Source organism: Mesocricetus auratus, unplaced genomic scaffold (genome assembly GCF_017639785.1).
Source record: "Mesocricetus auratus isolate SY011 unplaced genomic scaffold, BCM_Maur_2.0 Super-Scaffold_100004, whole genome shotgun sequence".
Taxonomy (NCBI): domain Eukaryota; kingdom Metazoa; phylum Chordata; class Mammalia; order Rodentia; family Cricetidae; genus Mesocricetus; species Mesocricetus auratus.
In genome coordinates, this window is record NW_024429189.1 from 27,539,628 (window position 1) to 27,564,171 (window position 24,544).

The 24,544-nt window shown below is 43.6% G+C and overlaps 1 long non-coding RNA gene across 1 annotated transcript in view; it reads right to left on the minus strand.

The window, feature by feature from the left end:
- Window positions 1-23,265, minus strand: part of LOC121140355 — a 35,554-nt gene extending 12,289 nt beyond the window's left edge. The window contains exon 1 of the long non-coding RNA XR_005877144.1: window positions 22,641-23,265. This is a non-coding gene — a long non-coding RNA (uncharacterized LOC121140355). The remainder of the gene's footprint in view (window positions 1-22,640) is intronic.
- Between the last annotated feature and the right edge of the window lie 1,279 nt (window positions 23,266-24,544).

The following is a 24,544-nucleotide window of genomic DNA, read 5'->3' on the forward strand; positions in this document are numbered from 1 at the left end:
ACACACAGCTCTGCTGCCTAGGCAGACTGCGGTCCTGTGCTGTTAGAGATCTCCATAAAAATACAATGTGGCAATAGATTACAAGATAAAAATATAGTCCATGAATGATAATAAGCCCTTAAGATCCCGTCTCCCCCTCTCCCCCACCCACGTCTGTGCCATCTGCTAAGCCAGCCCTGTTCTGTGGGTAAATGAGTAGGTGACCACAGTAGGAGAAATGGTACCGTGCACTGGCCCAAGCAGCATGGGCTCTACCCATTAAGATTGATTTAGCTAAATCAACCTGCCAGCAGCTGATACAGTGCTGAGGACCTGATTTTGTACTGTTCTCAAGAAAATGGCTTAGTGGCAAGTTAATGACCTTGAGTAATTTCTTACCTGGAAAGGTCAGAGGCATCCAGTGAGAATGGACACTGTGTCCAAGTGGGACTGCAAAAGAGGGACAGCAGTGAACCTGAGGCTGTTGGCTCCTCTGGTCATCTCACACCACTGGTGACCTCTTCCCCTGATGCTGGTCCCTTTCTACCACAGTAGCACATAAACCCTGATGCACCCACTCCAACAAGGTCACACCTCCTAGTCCTTCCCAAAGAGTTCCACCAATTGGGGACCAAGTATTCAAACATGAGCTCATGGGGGCCATTCTCATTCAAACCGCAACATTAATGTGCTAACTTTTTCAAAGTATGTAAATTTATATAGAGTGAGAATGACCTACTTTTTGTCCGTTTTGGTTACAGTTTGTGTTTCTGAAGAGTTGTTGAACAATTCTTACCCATCACAAAAATATCAATTTTAGTTTATTAGTTCATGGTCTTAACTTATATTTATTCTTTTATCTATCTGGTATCCATCTTTCTTGTTAGATTCTGGAAACATCCTATCTTATCTCAATTGTATAGATATCTTTCTTGTAGTATCCCATTAATTTCTCATATGTGTGTCCCAGGAACTCATTTGTACTGTTTTATTTTTTTTTGTTTTTGTTTTTGTTCATGAACAAAACCAGAGATACTGCAGTGGTTTTGTAGTTAGTGTTGGCTGTAAGTGCTATTTTGTGCGATGTTTGAAAGATAGCCAGTGAGGGGGCAGGTGTGTGTGTGTGTGTGTGTGTGTGTGTGTGTGCATGTACATGCATGTATCCGTCTGTCTGTCCTAAAGATGTGTGGAAGGTGGAAGGTTGTCTTGTATACACTGTCACTGAACTGATAATTTAATATGTTGGGTCAACTAAGAGATTCAACTCTAGCTCCTGTTACATCTCCAGTTTTTCCAAGTTCAATCTCAAGAACTCCCTTCTGTTGATTTCAGGACTTCCCATAGCCCTCTACACAAACAATGAAGTAGCATCCAACACAAAATAGATTGTAGTTAACAAAGGATGCTTTGTTAGTTTTTATAGGAAATACTTAGTATTTAATTGGTGCAATAGAACATTTCTATTTCAGTAGAAATATTGAAGAAACAAGACTAACAATGCAGTGTGGTTTCTGAGGCAATGGGAGAAAGTGGTGTCTTTGTTTGTTTTTTGAGACAGAGTTTCTCTGTAGCTTTGAAACCTGTCCTGGCACCTTCTTTGTAGACCAGGCTGGCCTGTAACTCACAGAGATCCTCCCCACTCTGCCTCCCAAGTGCTGGGATTAAAGGCCTGAGCCACCACTACCCAATGAAAGAAATGCCGTATTCAGACAACCAGGAAGGATCTGGCTTCATAGACATGATCTAATATAGGTGTCTTGGAATGCTGGTGATGGATACTAATGGTAATCATGACTCTTCTAGTCACCCATGGCTAGGGAATGTGTAGACTATACTTTCTGGGTAAGTTTTGGCTACAGGTAACAGAAGGCACATTTCAGAGTGAGTCAAACAAAAGCCTTTACAGAAATGAATATGTGTTCTGCAACATCGTGCTAGCCTCACACCTACTCTGGTCGCTAGTCTGTGTTTACAGGTAATTTTCTTAATACCAAGACTGAATTGTCTCATCCGGATTAAAAATTTACCAGTGGCGCAAAATAAAACAGATTTGTTCTGTAACTGGAGTTTATTTTTATGCAAATATTCAGAAAAGGGAGGAAACTGTAAGGTGTCTCTCAGCAAGGAAAAGAGGATGGCAGGCAGCTGACAATGTCTGCTCCACAGAACTAACACGATACAAGGGCTGCTCTGTCTGCCACGTGACCGGAGTCTGGACTCCTGGGTGTGGAGCCTTCCTGCCTGGCATTAAGAGGGAGCGCGACTGCTCCAGGTGGGGATCCAGGGCACAGATGGAGTACAGGTGCTGATGTGTATGCTGGTGATAAAGTAGGTGAGCATTCAGAGTGATTTATTCTTATCCCAACTCCATCCCTCATAGGATGGCCCTGGGCGCCACCACAGCCCCGAGTCTGAGCCAGCATAATAAATCACAGAGTTCCTTGTGCTTCAAAGGGGAGTGCTAACATGAATACTGAATAGAATTTGTGTTATCATGTTACCGAGGCAAAAATACCATGCGTTCTCACACGGAATGCGCTTTCTCTAGAAACAATTAGATTTCCCATCTCAGCTCCCCCAGGCTTATCCCCACAGACACAGTGCCATCTACTGAAAATAGAGCACCAATAGCCGTGGTACCCCGAGGGATTCCCAGGAGAGCCCCCTCTCTGTGGGCTCTGGGTCTCACCCACCTCCCAGATGGACTGGAGGGAGTAGGCGGAATTCGCAGGCTGTTCTCCTGTCACAAACTGGAACGCATCTGTTCCCTGGTGCTTTCCGTGGGCACCAGGGAGAAGTTCCTGTAGGGCCCCCAGAAGCCTGGCAAGACACCTACCTAAGGGTACATGGAAGCTCTTAGCCTTCTTGCCTTCAACTGCCTCTGAACTCTAGCTATCCCGTAGAGGAGGCATGCTGTTACACTAAGACTTAGCAAGGATGGCTGACATTGTCATCCTCTAGGTAATTATGAGGTGTTTGTTTCCATGTAATAGTTTGGCCGTGTATTTAATTCCACTTATCCTTCAGTGAAAATTTTAACGGATGACACAAGGAAGAGATTGTTACTAACAGAATCCTAACGCCAAACTGGGACATTAATGCTGTGCGTCCTTGGGAAATGTTGATAACGGTTGGGACATGTTGATGACGGAGGTTGCCATGAAATTCAGTTGTGACAAATTCCTCACTTTAGCTCCCTGTGTTCTCTCTCAGTGGCAGTGTTAGCTGATTTCAGAAATGAAGAAATTAAAGACAGATCATTGCAGGTACTTAATTACCTCAGAGATAAACTAGGAGCTACAAGCTCCTTGGCATGCCTTCCACATGTGCTCCCCTCCTCCGGAACAATCTTATTGCCCTCCCCCCTCCTCAGGAAAAGAAGTCCTGAGCATCTCTTCAGAGCTGCTGGAATCTCACGGCTCTCATTTGTATTGGTTCTGACTGGACTTCTGGTGTGCAGTAGCCGTCCCTGCCCCCTCCGCTCCCCTCCCCCACCGCTCCCCTCCCATTTGCCCCACTCCCCAAATGCCCTGTATCTCTAGGCAATTTAGAAATTAAACACTTCTTACTGCCAAGAGGAACTTGGGTTCAAGATTATGTCTCAGAGTTGACTCCATTGCACTTGACATGAGTTGATTTTCTATAGTTTTAGAAAATAGGCAAAATATTCTCTGTCACCAGTAGACACTGGTTGGTTTTTTGTGTGTGTGTGTGTGTGTGTACCCATGCTGACAATATTGGCCAGACTTCTCCAAAGGAACAGAACTGGTAGAATGGATATATTTTAAAGGGGGATGCATTAGATTGGTTTGCAGGATGTTGTAGTTTAGGTAGTCCAGCAAAGGCTGTCTCATACTGGAGAGGACAAGAACCTGGGTTGTTCATTCCATGAGGCTGGTTTGTTTCTTTGGGGGGGATGGGGTTTGAGGCAGGTTTCTCTGTGGCTTTGGAGCCTGTCCTGGAACTAGCTCTTGTAGACCAGGCTGGTCTTGAACTCACAGAGATCCGCCTGCCTCTGCCTCCTGAGTGCTGGGACTAAAGGAGTTCACCATCAACGCCCGGCTGAGGCTGGTTGTTTTGTTTTGTTTGGTTTTTGGTTTTTGGTTTTTGGTTTGTTTGTTTGTTTTGGTTTTTCCAAGACAGGGTTTCTTTGTGTAGCTTTGGAGCCTGTCCTGGAACTAGCTCTTGTAGACCAGGCTGGTCTTGAACTCATAGAGATCTGCCTGCCTCTGCCTTCTGAGTGCTGGGATTGAGGCTGACTGTTTTTTACAGTCTCCATCTGATGCTGAATGCCTGCAGGATTCGTGGGGAGCTGCCTGTCTTCAGTCTTTATTGGAATTCCAAAGAAGCTGGTTCTAATATCAGTGAAGGACTGCCATAGCAACACAAAAGATGAACTTGCTAGTGAGGGTGAGGGCGACCAGACAAAAGCAAGGGTTCCTTCTTCTGTGCTTTGCATCTGTGCTGCCACCAGAAGGTGCCACCCTCGTTTAGGGTGGGTCGTTCTACTTCAGACTACCTGATCTTGAGACTCCCTCACAGGAATGCCTAGCAGCTTATGTTTTTAGTTCATTCCAGATGCAGCTAAGCTGGCAACCAATATTAACCATCGCATTGGCTAAACTCAGTGGTTAGAATTTATAACCATTTTCTAGAACTTCTTGTGGGTTGCCCCCAGCAAAAGAGAACACAATTCCTCCGATAGGCAGTGATGTCAAAACCATACCAATTGTTTTTCCCACACCAATATGGCTCATACTTTCCATCGTTCACCCAGCCTACAAAAACTTACAGATGCTATGAAGCTTGTCTTGAAGTTCTGCTAACATGATTTTAAGACCGTATATTCGAAAAACAGTGACAGGAAGTACAAGTCATATTTATCATCCTGTTTCCTTGGGGTTCCAACTTGCAGTTTTGGATAGGAAGCTCAAAAGTAAATTGATCAGGAATGTTTAACATCATATTGAAACAAGTCAGGCAATATGGTTGGGAAAGATGGTAAATCTGTTATAAACAGTAGTTTATGCTCGTGATGATTTTGTGTGTATTTTCCTTTGTGGAGACATAGTGTACTAAATAAGGTTTAGACAAACATGACAGACGTATCTTAGGCAGGGTATAGAGTGATCTGGATATGACCGAAAGGGCATCATGCAATGTTGATATTCTTGTGGCTTGGACTAAACTGTGGGAGGAGTTTTTAATGGAGGGTAAGGGTGATAATACTGGAGCTACAGGGGGAAATATTTGAGTCATGGATGTAAGATTTATCGACTTAAAGACATTGAGTTTCTGCATGTATGGGTGTTTTGGCTGTGGGAATGTCTGTGTCCCACTTGTGTGCCTGGCACCCACGGAGGCTGAAAAAGGACATTGAATACCCTGGACCGGAGTTATGGATGTTTGCAAGAAGCCATGTGGGTGCTGGGAGTACTGGAAATCAAGCCTGGGTCCTCTGCAAGAGTAGCCAGTGCTTTTAACCAGTGAACCATTTCTCTAGCCTCAATAACATTTTTTTTGAAGACTATCTTACTACATGGCCAGGGCTGGCTTCAAACTCATGTTCCTCCTTCCTCAGCCTTCTGAATGCTAAGATTACACATGCTTGGCAGCCATTTTTTTATTTTGATGCCTCATTTACATACTCCCATGAAGGCATGAGGGTAGGTAGCATTCATCCTTCATCATGTGCCCATGAATAAGCAGTCAGATTTCTTATATATCTAAGTTCTTTTCCTACAAAGGGGACAGGGAAGTCAAACCTTCCCAAAATAGAGTATTAAGGAAGTCACAGAAGGTTGAAAATATTCAGGGGCTCAAAGCAGAACAAACTTACTTTGAATGAGATCTCTTATACAAGTGGAGAGAAGATGAAAAAACAATCTTAAAAAAATTAAGAGTTTCGGCTATGCATGGTAGCTCATGCCTGCAATCTCAGCACTCAGGAGGATGAGGCAGGAGGATTGCATCAAGCTTGAGGTCAGCCTGTGATACATGGTGAGTTCCAGGACCATTGAGGCTACAGAGTAATATCCCACTGTAGGAACAATAAAACTTGCGGCTTCTGTTGCAGTGGATTGGAAACCTCTAGAAATAACCTTCTCCATTGATCTTGCAGATCACAAAATGTACTCTTCAGATTGTAGTGTGAGATCTGTGGAGTCACGTGGGCACTGCTGTCAGCTGCAAATACAGTTCTTTATTGTGGTTGCAGCCTGTTCTCCCTAAAATAAAATTCAGCATGTGTCGAATTTAAGTTTAGCCTGGCTTACTTCTCTGCCAAACAGAATGTAAGTATAGTGGATATAATACTGCATTAACTTTCTTTTCAACATCAACCCAAATTTTGAATGTTCTTATCCATTTACTATTAAACTTTCGTATGGAGGCAAAAAGGGACCCTTTCAGGGCCTCGTCTTTGGCTTCATGGAAAGCCATTGGGATTGTGCCACTTCCTTATTTGTACAAACATTCATGGTTACATGCTTTATTTTTTTTTCTTAATTTATTTTTCAGTTTAAATTTAGGTAAGAAACAAGGTTGCTTCACAAGTCAGTTCCAGGTCCCTCTCCCTTTCCCTCCCCTACTCCCGTGCCCTCCCCGCAACCCCCCCATTATCCCCTCATTTCCCCAGGGAGGGTGAGGCCCTCCATGGGGGTGTCCATAGTCTGTCATTTCATACAGGGCAGGGCCTAGACCCTCCCCCAAGAGTTCAGGGTGAGAGTGCACCTCACATTGTTGGATGGGAGTCCAAATTCCGTGTGTATACTCGGGATGAGTACTGATCTGCTGCCCAAGGCTCAATAGATTACCTAGGCCTCCTCACTGACACCCACATTCAGGGGGCCTTGATCAGTGCCATGCTGGATTCCCAGGCTGATGCCTGGGATTCAAGAGTTAACCTTTGTCAGGTCAGCTGTTTCTGGGGGTTAAACCAGCCCAGTCTTAATCCCTTTGGTCATCAGTCCTCCCTCTCTGGTACTGGCTTTCTTGAGTTCAGCTCAGTACTTAACCGAGGGAGTCTGCCTCTTCTTCCATCAGCCACTGAATGAAGTTTCTGTTTCCCAGACTCTCTGGCCATGGGATTGTAGGCTGGCACCCCCCCAGGTCTATGTCTAAAATCCATATATGAGAGAGTACATGCCATGTTTCTCTTTTTGTAACTGGGTTACCTCTCTCAGGATGGTTTCTTCTAGTATCATCCATTTGCCTGCAAATCTCAGGATTCCATTGTTTTTTTCTGCTGAATTTACTCCATTGTGTAAATGAACCACATTTTCTCTATCCACTCTTCGGTTGAGGGACACCTAGGTTGCTTCCAAGTTCTGGCTATTACAAATAAAGCTGCTATGAACATAGTGGAACAGACATCTTTGTTGTATGAATGGGCATCTTTTGGATATATGCCTAAGAGTGGAGTTGCTGGGTCTTGTGGTAGGTTTATTCCCATTTTTCTGAGGATTCTCCATACTGATTTCCAAAGTGGCTGAACCAGTTGGCACTCCCACCAGCAATAGAGGAGTGTCCCCCTTTCACCACATCCTCTCCAGCATAAATTGTCGTTGGTGTCTTTGATTTTAGCCATTCTGACAGGAGTGAGATGGTATCTCAGAGTTGTTTTGATTTGCATTTCCCGGATAGCTAAGGATGTTGAGCACTTTCTCAAGTGCCCTCAGCCATTTTAGACTCCTCTATTGAAAATTCTCTATTTAGTTCTGCAGCCCACTTTTTAATTGGGTCCTTTGGTGTTTTGGAGACTTGCTTCTTGAGTTCTTTGTAAATTTTGGAGATCAACCCTCTGTCAGATGTGGGATTAGTGAATATTTTTTCCCATTCTGTGGGCTGCCTTTTTGTCTTGCTGACTGTGTCCTTTGCCTTACAGAAGCTTCTCAGTTTCAGGAGGTCCCATTCATTAATTGTTGATCTCACTGTCTGTGCTAGTGGTGTTATGTTCAGGAAGCTGTCTCCTGTACCAATTTGTTCAAGGGTACCACCCACTTTCTCTTCTAAGAGGTTCAGTGTGGCTGGATTTATGTTGAGGTCTTTGATCCATTTGGACTTAAGTTTTGTGCATGGTGATAAACATGGATCGATCCGCATTCTTCTACATGCCAGCCTCCAGTTATGCCAGCACCATTTGTTGAAGATGCTTTCTTTATTCCATTGTATATTTTTAGCTTCTTTGTCAAAGATCAGATGTTCATACATGTGTGGGTTAATATCCGGGTTTTCAATTCAATTCCATTGGTCTACCTGTCTATTTTTGTACCAATACCAAGCTGTTTTCAGGACTATAGCTCTATAATAGAGCTTGATGTCAGGGATGGTGATGCCTCCGGTTGTTGCCTTGTTGAACAGGGTTGTTTTGGCTATCCTGGGTCTTTTGTTTCTCCATACAAAATTGATTATTGTTCTTTCAAGGTCTGTGAAGAATTGTGCTGGGATTTTAATGGGGATTGCATTGAATCTGTAGATTGCTTTTGGCAGGATTGCCATTTTTACTACATTGATCCTACCTGTAGACAGGACAGGGACACTCCGGTAGCCTCAGTATTGAGACAGGCTCTCCCCATTCAAGTTCTGAACCAATTAAGAAACAGACAAGGGTAACGCCTACTGGAGACTGTGGCATTCATGAAGTGGACATCAAATGACTTCAGCTTCTTGAAGCTGAATACCCAAAACCCAGGTAGCCCTGGGTGGTGATCATCTCCTCATAGCCAGAGCCCTTGCTTACAGCCTACCCAAAATCTTGAAAGGCGACTCATTTTTTTAAGAGCCCGCATTGCAAATACTGTTGCTTCTAAATTTGCCAATGAAAGACATCACTCCTGCCCAGGGCAGGAAGATGAGGAGGTTGAGGTACCCAGGAGTGTTAGAAAACACCCAGTTGTCTTACACAGGCCCTCAGGGTATGAAACATCAGCAGTGTGTTCTTCTGACAGGAGTGTTCCAATAGGTTACTCAGCACGGTCCCCGGCAGAAAGAGGCAATTATTACGTGTCACCTGTGCCTAATATAATCTCTAATCCTTAAGTAAAAGAGAAAACAATCATACATTGCCTTTTGGATTTTGATGGGGGAGAGAGAGAGAGAGAGAGAGAGAGAGAGAGAGAGAGAGAGAGAGAGAGAGAGAGAGAGAGAGAGAGAGAGAGAGAGGTGACAATCCTCAAGAGGCAGATAAGAATCTTGATACCAAAGGTCCTCATATGTCTATTACAAATGTTGACTTTGCCTTTTGGAGGAAGATTGTTTAAATTAGAGAGAGACCTCCAAGTTTGCAAGTTTGGTTATGAACCCTGACTGCAATATGTAGCATAGAGAGGATAGACCATCTCAAGAGCCAAATACTAATCTCAGAGACCTTTATGAGGGCTTCACTGTGATCATATTCCAATCATATTTCAAATGTGTTTACTCACGGAGTTTTACTGTGTGTCTCATGCTAGCTTTAAAATCACTTTGTAGCGCAGGCCAGCATTGAACCCTTCTGCCTCAACCCTCTAAGTGCTAGGATTCTTCTGAACATGTGCCGCCACACAAGGCTACTATGGTTTTATGGGTGACAAAAATGAAACTTGGAGTTTATGCAGCTTTTCCAAGATACCCAGCTTGTAAATGACAAACAGGATTTGGTACTGTGCGTACCCGACCCAGACCAAGCCTGGCTACATGTGCTGTTGACCTGGCATTTACAAGAGCCCTGCACTTAGATGGGTCCTGTACATGGTTTAATGTTCTGTTGTCACTATCCTGAAATAAATTCTTTGTTGTCATTTCACTTTGTTTTTATGAGGCCATTTCTCACCTAACCCAGGCTGGGCCTGAACATGTAATAATGATCTGCTTTCCCGGAATCTTCCTTCCAAGTGCTAGGATTCCGGGTCTGTGTTACCATACCAGCAACAATTTGAAAACTAAAGGCCCACAATCACACTTTACCCCATGTTCTTTAAACCACCTAGCCAGTTGAGCAAGATATTTTTTCCATAATCTAAGTCACTGTTTCCACCAAATCTGAAGGATTCCACACAAATAAAACCCCCCTTTAGTCAAAGAGCCACAAAAAATTGACTTCTCTGGGTAGAATACTAGTATAAGGCTAATTATTTACCGCTGGTTCTGCATTTGTATGTATACACATCCATGATTCAGAGCCAAGTCCCTGTCACGGAAAACTCTTGCCTCCGATGGTCTTTGGTTCCTAGGGACTTCTCCAGTACTGCCATGATGGCCCCAGGCTGCTTAGAGCATCCAAGCCAAGAAGCAGTAAGGATAAAGCCTGGAGGCTTATGGGGGGGTGAGTACATTCACATTTAAGCACATTTGTCTGAGTCTATTCCAAGCCCAAGCATAAATTAATCTGGTATTATCTTGCTGATGTTTTCCATATTTCAACTCCCACCCATTGGCACAAATAAGTAAGGGATAATGGAACACATATTGGTTCAATTTCCCAACTTCTTTGCAGCCATATATGCACTGACAGGCCAACAGCTTGAGGACAGCCATGTAGAGTATGCCATGTTAGCAGCTCAGCAAGGGACCTGTCAGTCACCTTACTTCACCATGAATCCATAATACTCTTTTTAAAATTATTTTTTATTTCATTTTGCGTGACCACCTCAGTTCTCCCTCCCATCTCTCTCCATAATACTCTTGAGGGTAGCTCAATATTCTATTTAACCTCTAAGAAAGGTGTGTGTGTGTGTGTGTGTGTGTTCGGATGTGGTAATGCATGCCTGTAATCTCAACTCTTGGGAGGCAGAGAGGACAGTCACTACCTGGAGACCAGCCTGAGCGACACTGCAAGATCCTGTCTCACAAAAGAAGAAAACTCTTAAAAGAGGGAAGACAAATGAAAATATGTAAAGAGAGAGCTCTAAATTTGCTCCCTCTTTCCATAACACACATGCAAAGTTACAAAAATGGAAACAATAATATGGTGGGCATTAATAGTTTTGAAATAAAGTTTAGCAGTTTCTTTTTTGTTTTGTTTTTTAGCTACTTTTTCTATAAGCTACACTGTTACTTAAAAATCTGATCATTTTCTTAAGCTAAATTGAAGTATTCTGTTTAATTCACACACACACATACATACAGAGACACATTAATTTATGTGTATATGTCTGTGTGAGTGTATGTGATATGTGGGCAGGTACCCTTGGCATCTTTGGAAAGGGAGCTGCAGATGGTTGTGAGCATTCATACGGGAAATGAACTTGGGTCCTTTGACAGAGCAGCAAATGTTCTTAACTGCTGAACCATCTCTCCAGCAGTCTTTATTTAATTAAAAAGTTTTTTTACATGTATGTATGTATGCATGTATATGTGGGCTTGTGTTTATGTATGCAAAGGTTTTGCTACCAGACATGCTACTGCTCATTTGGGTAGCCTTGCTCATTCCTTTTATCATAAGCTTATCATTTTCTAAGATGCTGCAGACCATGTGTAAAAGTTCTAACATTTAGGAACTTAATATTAAATATTGATAGTCTTAATTGTCCTATTGCCTAGCAGAAATGGGGAGAAAATTAGACTAAGGTCTGGAAAATAGCCTTTTCTAAATGTAAGATTCCTTTTTGAATTAACTTAAATCTTTCATTACATTTATTTGTCGTTTTGTATATAAGGGTGTGGTTATTATAGCGCACCTGTGGAAGTCAGAGGACAATTTGTACAAATTGTTGGTCTCCTTCTACAATGTGGATCCTGGGGATTGAACCCAAGCTATCAGGTTTGGTGGCAAGTGCCTTCACTCGCCAAGCCATACAGCTGTCTCAGAACTTATTTTTAAAGATAGCTTTTTCTTCCACTCCTCATTCACAAACCCGTGTATTTTGGTGATAGAGAGGATGACACCCTATAGTGGCCTCTAATTCAAAGCACATGTAACATGTTGCAGGACAGAGCTCCACTCATTCAGGCTGTTGTTTCCTACTTGTCACTGAGCCTTCAGCCCTGCCATTTCTGAGCAACGTGTTGTGTGATATGACATGTACTTTATGGCAATTTCATTTCTTGTTGGCAAGATACTTACCTGGGGAGAATACCTTGAAGGTTGTTATCTTTTGGTCTTAAAACCACCACAGCCACCCCTTTTCCCCCTTGCCACTTAGATGGAATCAAATTTTCCTTATGAATAAACACATACTATGACCTGGTATGAAATACACACGTCACAAGAATTTCAAGACATGGGTAATGACAAACAGCAACAGAAACATAGAGAACACATGTGGGAATGCATTCTAAGGTGATTTGTCCAACACGAACATAACATTGTTAGATTTGACTGAATTCATGGTTATGGAATGCTCATTAGAAATTCTGGATCATATGTTTAACTAAGTGTACCAACCCTACACAAAGACTTGGATTTAAAGATAGTCCACATTTCATGAAGATTGGGTATTCTAGAGATTCCCTGGTTTTGTGTTCATAATTCATAGACTTAGAGAAATAATGATGTACTGGGTTTATCATGTGCAGCCTACTTCCCGTTCCTCTCCCAAACACTCCACCAAAAGGTGCAGAAGATATCGGGAAGCATAGTGAAGGACATACTTACATCCTTAAATTGCTCCATGCTCCCTCTTCTCTGAAGGTTTTGTGGCCATAACGATGCTCCCAGAGAGACGAGCCCTTCCCAAGTCTGGTTACTATGTGTTTGGTGTGGTTTGTTCATGTAAACTATTATGAGGGTTTATTGAGTTTCCAGATCCTTGTTTGTGTTCTTCAACTCATTTAGAAAATTTTCAGTTGTTGTTTCTTTATTTTGTTTCCTATCTTCTCTTTTCCCTCTTCATGGTGCAACTTTTGCATATGTAGCTGGACTACTCAAGGTTACTGACAGATCCACTCATGCTCTGCTGTGTTTTTGTTTGTATTTTTCTCTGTCTTTCATCTTAGACGGTTTCTATTGACATGCCTTCCAGTTCACTAATATTTTATTTGTTGGTTGTTTTTCTTTTTCTACAGTCTTACCTATTTTCTTTCACTTATTCATCTACTTGAATTTTTTAAGATAGGGTTTCTACATGAACCGTGGCTTGTTGTGGAATATTATCTGAAGATGTGTTGCATTATGCTGTGGGATATTTGTGTGATGAGGCGAAGATGTGTTGCATACCTTTATGTTGCATTTGTTTAACTCTGTGAAGCTGTGTTACTTTGCCTGCCTAAAACACCTGATTGGTTTTACAAAGAGCTGAACAGCCAATAGCTAGGCAGGAGAGAGGGATAGGTGGGACTGCCAGACAGAGGGAATAAATAGGAGGAGAGAAAAGAGGAAGGAGTGAGAAAAGGAGAAGGAGAGAGAACATCAGAGGCCAGACACAGAGCCAGCTATTGAGTAAAAAGTAAAGAAATGTATACACAATAAAGGTAAAAGCCCAGAGACCAAAAGTAGTTGGGATAATTTAAGAAAAGCTGGCTAGAAACAAGCCAAGCTAAGGCCAGGCAGGCATTCATAAGTAAGAATAAGTCTCTGTATTTATTTGGGAGCTGGGTGGCAGACTCCCAAAAGAGCAAATAGTAAAACAACAACAACAAAAACTGCATTGGCTGTCCTTGAGCTTGCTAAGCAGACCAGCCTGGCCTGAAACTCACAGAGAAATTTCTGCACTGCTTTCTCAGTATCAGTGCTGGGATTAATGTCTGTACAAGTATACCTGGCTTTCTATTCGTGTGTGTGTGTGTGTGTGTGTGTGTGTGTGTGTGTGTATGTGTGTGTGTCTTTATTTTTATTTTATGTGTGTGAGTGTTTGCTTACATGTATGTATGTCACATACATACCTAGTGCCTGTGAAGGCCAGAAGATGACACTGAATCCCCTAAACTTTAAATTGAACATAATTTTAAGTGATGAGAACAGAACCCAGGTCCTCTGCAAGAGTGGTCAGTGCTCTTAACCACAATATGCCTCCACCCCACCCCAATCTGCTCTTAACCAGATCTACTATGTTTTTTAATGACACATATTACATGTTTCAACTCCCTAAATTTGACTTAGGTCACTTTTGTCTGCCCCTAACATCCTTATAGTTTTCTGTACTTTCTTTAATGTAGTGTGTGTGTGTGTGTGTGTGTGTGTGTGTGTGTGTGTGTGTGTACAGATACGGTCACATGTGTGAGGACTCAAGTAGATGTGAGCGTACATGTATTTGGAGGTCAGAGGTCAACCTTAGGTTTTGTTCCTCAGAAAATATCCATCTTATTATTTTGAGATCTGAGTTTTGTCAATTTGGCCAGCAAGTCCCAATACACCTATTTCTGCCTCCCCAGCAGTGGGGTTACAAATGTGTCATCACACCAACCTTTCTCATGAGTGCTGGGTCTTACTCGTAGGTCCTCACACTTGTGTGGCAGGCTTGTATCAACTGAGCTATCTTCCCAACCCTTGAATGTGTGTTTGAATCAGCATGTCTGCTGGTTTCATTATTGCATCATTATAGGTCAGTTTTAATGTATTTTTCTACATCACTATAGGGCATGTATTTCCTACCTTATGTATGCTTAGTAATTTTTCATTAAATTTCAACAGTTCCACACTTTGCATCTTTAGGTGTTACATATTTTTGTATTTCTATACACATATATGAACTTTGTTCTTGTCATATAGTTCATTTCCATGGAAATGTTTTCCATTATTGTTTTTTAAAATGTTATTCAGGGTTATAAAGGATAAGGCTGATTCCACCCTCCACTCCCCTGCTACTAAGGCAGTGTATTTCTGGGTACTCTTTCCCAGCATTCTATGAGTTACAGGATTTCTTCACTCTTGTTACTGGGATTACCAACAGCCTATAAGATGTTTTCCAGTGATTAAGTGGAGAAAATAACCATGGTTTCCCCCATATATTCTCACAACACACATCACTTATCCCAACAAATGTGGGGATTTCTCTCCTACACACCAAGCAAGCTGTCCTGCAATGGACACCAACTAGATACACCCCATTCTAACTCAATCGCCTCAATCTCTTCCCAGTGTCAGATCCCACGGGTTGAATGCTCTGTCCCCTCACTCTGCTCCCTAAACTCAGGATTTTTACATAGGTCCCTCCTCAGGATAATTAATTTGCTAGAGTGGCTGCTAAACCTTCACGAGACACATTTATCTTTCAGAGGATCAGAGTTCAGTTCCCAGCACCGACATGATGGCTCACAATGAGCTAGAACTCCAATTCTAGGCCTCTTCTGGCCTCCCAGGTTACTGCATGCAAGCCAAGCACTCATATTTGTAAAGTGGAAGTAAAAAAAAGTTTTGCAAGTATGCAGGTTGCTATGTCAGTTATGATTATGGCACACCTAGCTGGTCTCTCTTTCTGTAGAAGGCCCCTTGTCTTTTTTCCTCCTTTATGGGAAACTTCATTACCGGGGCATATTGCTTAAATCATTGGCATTGGCAATCTACTTAAACTTCAGCTCTTCTTCTCTCCCAGAGGCTAAGAGGATAGCAGAAAGTCCCAACCCCCTAACCCTGCCTTCATCTTTCCTGTGACCAGACCCTGATCTGAAGTTATGTAGGGCTGCCTGCCATGTGTTCAGTCCCCATTGTCTCTTTGCAGATTCCTGGGAGTTCAGGAGTTGAATGAGAAAGGGGTGGAGACCAAATGAACACAAGCATTTTCACAGTGGCTCTGCCCAGGAAACTTGGGTGCTTTTCTACAGGTGTGAGCTGATTGCTGCCCAGGTGAAGAATTTCTGTGAATAAGCTTTAATCTACAAGGCTTCTAAAAATTACAAATAGACAGAATCACAATTAACATTAACAAGAAAGACACAAGACCATAAAGACCATAAATCCTAGGGTCAGTGCTGATTTGGGAGACAGCAGGTGCAGGAGTGAATGGGATTATCTTGTTTTCATTCCCTCCCACCTTTGTCCCTGCATCTTGTCACTGGTCCTCTTTAGTTTGGGCAGTATAATTTCTTACTGGAAAGGGTTTTCTCCAAGCAGAATGGAAGGAAGCCTTAGATTTTAGGTCATCATCCATATAGAGTGTTCCCTAGATCCATATGTCAAAAACCATGAAAGATTTACTGCCTGTTTGGGTGACTTGTCCATCATAGGACCAAACATGATAGATGGGGATTTACAACAGGCAATGCCAGGGTTGGACACCTTCAAGCATGTCAAATGAGGTTCTTACAGGAGAGAACATTTTGAGGGAGAAATGTTGTATAGACAGAAGACAATAACCAATCCACCTAGTTTCTCCATCTGGAAATTAGGCAAAATAATCTAAAATGCGCTAATATTTTTATGAGATGTCCAGATCATAATAATTGTGCAGTAAATGTCATGATAGGGCCAACCACCTCTGGTGGCCATTGAATCCACTTACTCTTTGTGTCACTGGTCCTCAATAAATAAGTTTCTCATTCATCTTTCTGCGCCAAGAGTTGCTAGATTTCTTACCTATGGGCTTCAGCCTGTGGTTAATTGAGTTCTTGATCACCCACCATCAGAATTTCCCGAATATACATTCTTCTGCCATTCCTGCTAGGCAGGAATCTTACATAGGCTTAGACCATCACCAGGAGAGATGATCCATTTGAGTTGGGTAATGTGAGGAGGGTTTTAGAACGGGATTATTGATAAGGGTGTTGGCAAGTTATGAACCATTACAAGGGGAGTGAGGTGTCCCAGGCTACAGATAGGTACTGTGATTGCACAATGTTTGATGGGATCCAGGACAGAAAGATGACAGGAGGTGAAAAGGGAGGGCCACATGGCAGAGCTGGAATGTCTGGTCACCTATAGGGACCTGAGAGGATAGATGTAGAAAGAGGGAGAAAGCATTGGTTAAATGCCTCGGTCTCTCCACCCCATGTCCTCCCTCATTTCTGTGTCCCCTAGGTGGCCCCAATGGGAAGCCAGCCAAGCAGTTAGTCACTATCTCGTCTGGGGACAGACAGGGGTGTGGAAAAGAAGAGAGGGGATTCCAAAAACAAATGGAAAGTACCAAACTCTCCTCAGAACCCACAGACTAAAGCCTCCCTTAGATGAGTTCCCTAGAGCGAGAGAACAGAAGCCTGAGTCTGTTCAGAACTGCCAACTCTCGGAGGTGGAAACTCTAAGTGAAATGGGCAAAAAGATGGTTGTTCCAGTGTTGCGTGTAAGAAAGATGGCTGTGCCTAGACATCTGCAGCTTGTTATAGGAGGGTTTGGCTTTTCATTGCGCCCCTTGAGTGGGTCTTAAACTTGAAGGGACAGCTTTACTATTGGCTGATTGCAGAGACCTGCAGTAAGAAGGGGGAGCTCTTATCTCCTGTAAGAAGGAAAGGAGGCATCTGGGGTCTGTAGTCGTCAGCACAATCCACAGGTACAAAACTGCACCTCATTTGGCAAAGCGCTTAGGAGGAAAGCTGAAAGGCGGAGTGAGGATGATGAAGATGGTCAGTAAGTAATAAGAGAAAGATGAAGCAAAAATAGATTAAGGTATGGTTCTCGGCCTTCCTAATGCTGCAACCCTTTGGTACAATTTCTCATGCTGTGGTGACCCCAAACCATGAAATTATTTTCATTGCTACTTCATAACGGTAATTTTGCTACTGTTATGAATCATAACGCGAATATCTGATAGGTGACCCCTCCCCCCAAGGGGAAGAGACCTACAGGTTGGGAATTGCTGGGTTAACTAGAAACAGACGGATAAAAAGTGAGAACAAAGGAAGAATGAAGCAATCAGAAAATAGAACATCAGGAGTGCTAGCTAAACTTTGAACTTGGGAGCCTTAGGCAAGCCTTCCAGGGGCGAGAGAGCAGGCAATGTGAACGAACCAGGGCCGAGCAGCTGATAACAACACATTTGGAGGAAAACAGGTGTCCGATCTTTTTAAATCCGCCTTTTGTTTTCATTTGGAAGTGGGTGGCCAAGGTAAATGAGGAAAAGGGAGAGCTTGAGACCGGCTGAGCCAGAGACTGGTGTGGGATTTCTCACAGGCACCGCAACTGATGGGCACAGAGGTTTGAGTGCTTTGGATCTCCTTGCTAATATCACCGCAAAAGGAAAATCACTGCGCAAGTGCGTGCCGCGTCCCCCGCCTGGGCTGCAGTGCCTGTGTCTCTCCGACGCTTTTGTCTTTGGAGAGCAGCACTCTATGCTCCACTGCTTTGAGACGATGGAAAAAATAGAAGCATTTGAACGCTGAGCTGTTTGCACTTCCCGACAGTTCCGGGGCAGCTGGTTATTAGCCGGCAGCACTGTTGTGACATCAGTGGTGATTTTGTAGCCTGGGGTTCAGTTCATAAACAGCTTCCTCCCTGTGCGATCTCTTTTTTGCTTTTACAAAATTTTCATTTATTTATTCGTGGGGGGGGTCAGAAGACAAGTTTCAGGACTTGATTCTCTCCTATAATGTGAGCCCTGGGAATAGAACTCAAGTCCTCAGGCCGCACGCTTGTTACACGCCCCCCCATCCCCCGCCCCCCCCAAGTTCACTTGTACAAACAGCCCGCTCCATTTTTTTTCTTTCATCTTTGATTCTTCCTTCTCAGGCAAATGACAGTCTGCAAGGCTATCAGCGCCTTTGATCTAACTGGCAGGTCCTTTTTCATGGCTATCCGAAAGTGCTACCCTGCTGACCTTGATGCTGGTTTAACTCTGCAGCCAATTCCTTTCTCCTTTTCTGCAATGCATTCAACTTTTGCATGCTAGACAGGCATCCCACCACCGAGTTACACCCCTAGTGTTCTTTTGACTTTTTATTTTTAAGATATATGCTCTAGGCTGACTTTGAAATCAGTCTGCAGCACACATAGACCTTGAACTTAGCTGGAGTCACATGCCTGTACCGCCAGGTCCAGCTAGGAGCTGCTTCTGGTGACCATTGCTGAATGGCAGGATAGTGGTCCTGCGAAAGTGTTGGTGGAGGGTCTCATCCCAAGGGGCGAAGGGAAGTCTTGGTGCAATGGAAGGAGGGGCTCTGTCCTGGCACTGGGTATGAGAGCTTGTCCGGGAGACGGAGTGTCTGATGGGAATAGACAGAGAAGAAGAGCATCCCCAATGGGAGGTGGGTGGTGGAGACAACTGAAGATTTGCTACGACAGGGGCCAATCCCATAAGCAAAAATGTTGGCAGTCAGAGCCAGGAGGTGGTGAGGAAATTGTCCATATAAAAAGAGACAGCTGAAACTCAGTGGTATGGGAATGCCAATATAGGTATTGGTGCAACTCGAGACTCTCAACATATACAGATACAGAAGTAAATGCAGACCGTACACACACGTGTGAGTGTGGGTGTGTGTGCACATTTGCTTGTTGTAACATTTCTCTAAGTTCCAGATTGTCTCAAAAAAGAATATGGGAGAAATAATACTATTTAATTGAGGGTATAATATAACCATATGGTATTGTTAAAATAATTAACTGAGACGATACACATGGCAGGTATACTGTATGCATAAACTCTGTATAGCAATACTATCCCTTGGGAGAAAACCTACCAAGTTCTATATTACATCTTGTTGTTTCTACCAAAAACAAGTCTTTTCACAACAGTACACACTTTGCTTTTTAAAATTAATAAATCCAGCATGTGTCCTTTACTATATCACTTTTATAATTAGAAAAACAAAGAATCGTAGGGGGATAATCTGCATTAGTGTCATCTGCTGATGACTCATAATTTAATTAATTCTTGTTGCTAATGGAAACCTCTGGTTGAATAAGGCATAGTTGTATTTTAGTAGCAGCACTTGGAAGTGGATAGAATAAGAAAATCTATCCAACATCAAATCTATGGACATAAGGGTACCCACACTGATCTTTCCAACTTTTGTAAATCTCCAAATCAAAATACTGGGTAATAAAACAGCTGTCAACCTTTATTTCTTTCATTTATGTAAAAAAATCCTGGATTAGAGTCTGCCATGGCCAGACACTACTTGATATGCTACTGAGTTGGTCGTGAATAAAACAGTCCCTCCCTGTAGGGAGCTCTGTCATCTGCATGGTGTGGGACAGATAATAAACAAACGTGTTGCTTTACATGCTGCCCAACCTAATGATAAACCGTGAACCATATCTATCTCCTTTCTACATAAAGAACAGAAATGGTTTTTCTGATGTCTGGTTTTTGTTTGTTTATGCCCTTATAGTCATTTGACTTTCAGTAACCTTTTGAGCTTTGGTTTTCATATATCAAAACTAAAGATCATAATTACAAGGTGATTGTAATGAAGCTTGTAAGATAACTGGTGTAAAGCTAGCCCCTTAGCAGGTGCCTGAGAGAGAAAAGCCACCATCATAGGGAAGCAGTACTGTTCTCAGTTCTTATTATTTTAAAATGTAGGATAAGTGCGGTTGCTTTGGTTTACACTGCAGCCGATTCATTTGCTGGGTTGGGGCTGCCGCTGGCACATCCAGATACCTTACTACCAGGCTCTGACACCCAAGTTACATGTCCCTTACTGTCATCTTACCTGTAGGGACAGCAAGTCCATTCTTGTACTGGATTTCCTCAGAATGACCCCTCCCCCAAATCTGTCGTATTCTCTCTTTCCCTCTTCCCCTCTGCTTCTAGTGTTTTGCTATACAGCTCACACTAACCTTTAACTTGTGATTCTCCTGCCTCAGCATCCTGAGGGACAGGATTATTGGTGTGTTCCTATGCCTGACTTATTATATTGTTGTTGTTTTTCTTCTATACAGAAGCTTATGACTTGAATGGGCACACAGCCTCTCACGGGGATTTTCTAGAAAGCTCTTTCCAGAGGTCAGGCTCTCACTCAGTTCTCCCCAGCCCACTAAGTACAGACTTGGCTGTGTAGGCTGCTGAATATTTCAGTAAGACTTTTTATTACATTTACTTATTAACTGGAGCTGAGAGGGGCACCAGGGCAAATGTGTGGAATTGGTTCTCTCCTTCCATCACGTGACCCTAGAGACCCAACTCAAGTCCCCATGCTTGGCAGCAAGCACCTTGTCGGTGCCCAGGAAGATGGCTCCATTCCATCTTGGCTCAAGGACAGAGAGGTCAAAACCGTCCTCGGTAAGTCATAAGACCTAAAGGCCAAAGGTGTGGTTACAGTAGGATGTTCGATCTTGGCCTTGGGTGTCTTATTCTAAACAACAACAGACCTGGTCTGAGGTGTGGTTACTCCTGATCGTCAAGGCCAGGTAGCAAGAAGTTGAATCTGAGGTATGGTTACTGAATCCTTGGAGAAATGAGGAAAAAAGCCTGCTTGTTCTGTTTACATGATACCATGTTCCCCTTTTTGGTTATATAAGAGTGGTGAAAAATAAACTTGGGGCACATTCAGTATTAGCTGAATCTGCCCTCCTGCTTTTATTCGGTGTCTCCGTCTTTTCCGTTACCGTCTTTAGTTAGCCTTTCTTCAGTCCACACTGCCCCCTCTCAGGTATAAACTGTGGGCTGCCCAGTGGGCTCTGGCTGCAGCCCCAGAAACACAACCCCCTCACAGCACCTTTACCTGATAACCCATACTTTGGGGAAACATCCTAGTATGTAGCCCATGCTGCCAGTCTTCCTGCCTCAGCCTCCCAGAGTCCTGGGATTATGGTTATGAGCCACCACACCTGCCTAGCATTTCCACTTCAGCCTTTATCTAAGGACGCTGAGAGGTTGCAGGCAGGGGAACTTTGCTGATATTTTAAGAAGGATCCTCAGGCATCTCTGTATGGAGTGGGTAACAGGACCAAGTCTGGAGGGTGGGTCCAACTGTCTCCCAAGGTGGAAACTACGCACACTGGGTGAAGCCGTTTGGAGAAGCCAAGCGAGTAGTGGAGGAGTAAAGCGAATGGGTGACCTTTCAGGATGAATGTTTCCATGAATTTATGTAGCTGTGCCACTTATTAGCAATGTGTAACCATGGTACTTAATAAAAGCTCTACTACTAAGAGCTAAAGGAATCACCTTGAGTGTTTGATGCTACCTGCTGATGACGGTGTACTCTGAGGCAGCTCTGAACAGCCTTAGGTTTCCAGCATAAGTTCCAAAGGCCTCGGCCAGGTCCCAAGCACCTCAGGCTCTACCACAGACTCCTAATGCTTGGCAAGCCGCAGTGTCAGGCACAATCCACGAGTCTTCTTGGTGCAAAGAGGCCGGACCTCTCAGCTTCTAAAGTGGGCTCATCTCTACTTTAGGAAAGACTCCACCCAGGAAACAACTGCCACCACAGTGTCCAGCGAAACCTGTTAGCCCACACTCCTAAGAGTTCTCCCTAGTGTCTAGGCTCTTCAGCGGCTGTGTGTGTGTGTGTGTGTGTGTGTGTGTGCTCAGTTTTACAAACTGTTTATACTTCTCCAGGCCCCCACCTTGAATTCTTTAAGAGCTTAGTCTGTTTAAAAGTCTCAAGTCCCCACTCCACTGTAAAGCAGAGAACACTTAACCTATTGCAGAATGAAGCCTGTAGTTAGACCTATGGGAACATTACCATCTTCTCCAAGAACAGGACGTATTTACTCCATCGTTTTACAAACAAAAGGGTCCAAACCAAACAAACAAAAACCCCAACCAAACAAACCAAGAAAACCCACAACAAAAACCTCTCAAGAACTGGCGAGTCCGCCCAACAAGATAACGACCTCTAGTTGGCGCTCTATCTACTCTGCGGATGAGGGAAGCCCTCCTTCGGAATTCCCATTCTTGCTCTGAAACCAAGATAGTCAGACAACTGGATCTTACTTTGAAAGAACACAAGAGTTGCTTTCCACCTCCAAGTGACGGGGTTCATGGCAGCTTATCCTTTAGACGGAGGACGGTGGATGACTGTTCCCGGGACTCTGAGCTGCGGAGAGCCATCAGATTGCTCACCAGCACAGCTCCCTTTGTCCTGTCATCATCTCCACGATGGCGGTCTAGGATGGCCATGGGTTCTTTTTGCTTTCTTCTCTGAGGCTGGCTGGCACTCAGCTCCCCTTTGTCAACCTCTCTGCAGTAGCAGGAAGCAATAGCAGCTCATTGTGTTTGTTCCGTCCTTTCTGGGAACGGACGGGCGATGCACTGAGCACTTTGCATGCGTCACGTCATGGCCTTGTGATGATGATTCGGTGAGGTGCTAACATCACTATGTTCACTTTACACTTGAAAGGCACCGAGTGTGAGCAATTAAGTCCTTTCTGTGAGGTGACCTATTTAAAGCCGGGGTTTGTGACTTCTTTCCTCACTGCGTTCATTTTTCTTGTCTCCTCTTGCTTGTTTCTTCTGGCTTGTGCTCCCTACTGCCAGCCTTTCCATTCAGCAAACTTTCCCTAGACAGATGGAGCGTCCTCAGTTCTCAGGTGCCCTGAAGGTTTCCTGGCAACCACCTGGTCTTGAGGTCCTCAGCTGTCATCTCCAGCGCTCTCTGCTGCCCCCATCTGGCAAACTGTACCACTGACTCATTTCTTTTTCTTTTTCTTTTTTTTTTTTTTTTTAATTTTATTTTCCGGTTTAAATTGAGGTAAGAAACAAGGTTGCTTCACAAGTCAGTTCCAGGTCCCTCTCCCATTCCCTCCCTTCCTCCCGTGCCCTCCCCCAACCCCCCCCGTTATCCCCTCATTTCCCCAGGGAGGGTGAGGCCCTCCATGGGGGTGTGCATAGTCTGTCATTTCATATAGGGCAGGGCCTAGACCCTTCCCCAAGAGTTCAGGGTGAGAGTGCGCCTCACATTGTTCTATGGGAGTCCAAAGTCTGTGTGTATACTTGGGATGGGTACTGATCTGCTGCCCAAGGCTCAATAGATTACCTAGGCCTCCTCACTGACACCCACATTCAGGGGGTCTTGATCAGTCCCATGCTGGATTCCCAGGCTGATGCCTGGAATTCAAGAGTTAACCTTTGTCTGGTCAGCTGTTTCTGGGGGTTAAACCAGCCCAGTCTTAATCCCTTTGATCATCAGTCCTCCCTCTCTGCTACTGGCTTTCTTGAGTTCAGCTCAGTACTTAACCGAGGGAGTCTGCCTCTTCTTCCATCAGCCACTGAATGAAGTTTCTGTTTCCCAGACTCTCTGGCCATAGGATTGTAGGCTGGCACTCCCCAGATCTATGTCTAAAATCCATATATGAGAGAGTACATGCCATGTTTCTCTTTTTGTGACTGGGTTACCTCACTCAGGATGGTTTCTTCTAGTGTCATCCATTTGCCTGCGAATCTCATTTCTTGGCCAATACATTGAATAGAGTATGAGTTTTCCACTCTTTTATTTTCATTAGTAAGATGCTTATGTGAGGGTGTTGGCACTAAAATAGGAGTTGATCAGCTTCTAAGAATATACTTGCAGCCTCAAAACGAATTTAAAGGGATGTAAGCTCTTCTTGGGTCTCTCTCGACAGAAGTTAATGAGAAGTGAAAAGGCTTGCATTTCAGAATCTGTCAAAAGTTTTCCTTGTGGCTTTTGAAGTGACTTTGTGTGCTTTTAAGGTATTTCTTTCTTATGACTTTGTTCTTGAAACTTTGCCAGAATGTTCTGGAAAAGCCAGTCCAAAGTGTAAATTTACCATTTAGCAAAAGTCGTTCCTCTTGGGCTTATTAAAAAAGAGCCAAAGCGAGGCCAGTAATTACCTCCGAGAAGGCTTAATTCTATTTGTTTCTCTTGTGTGCCAAGCATA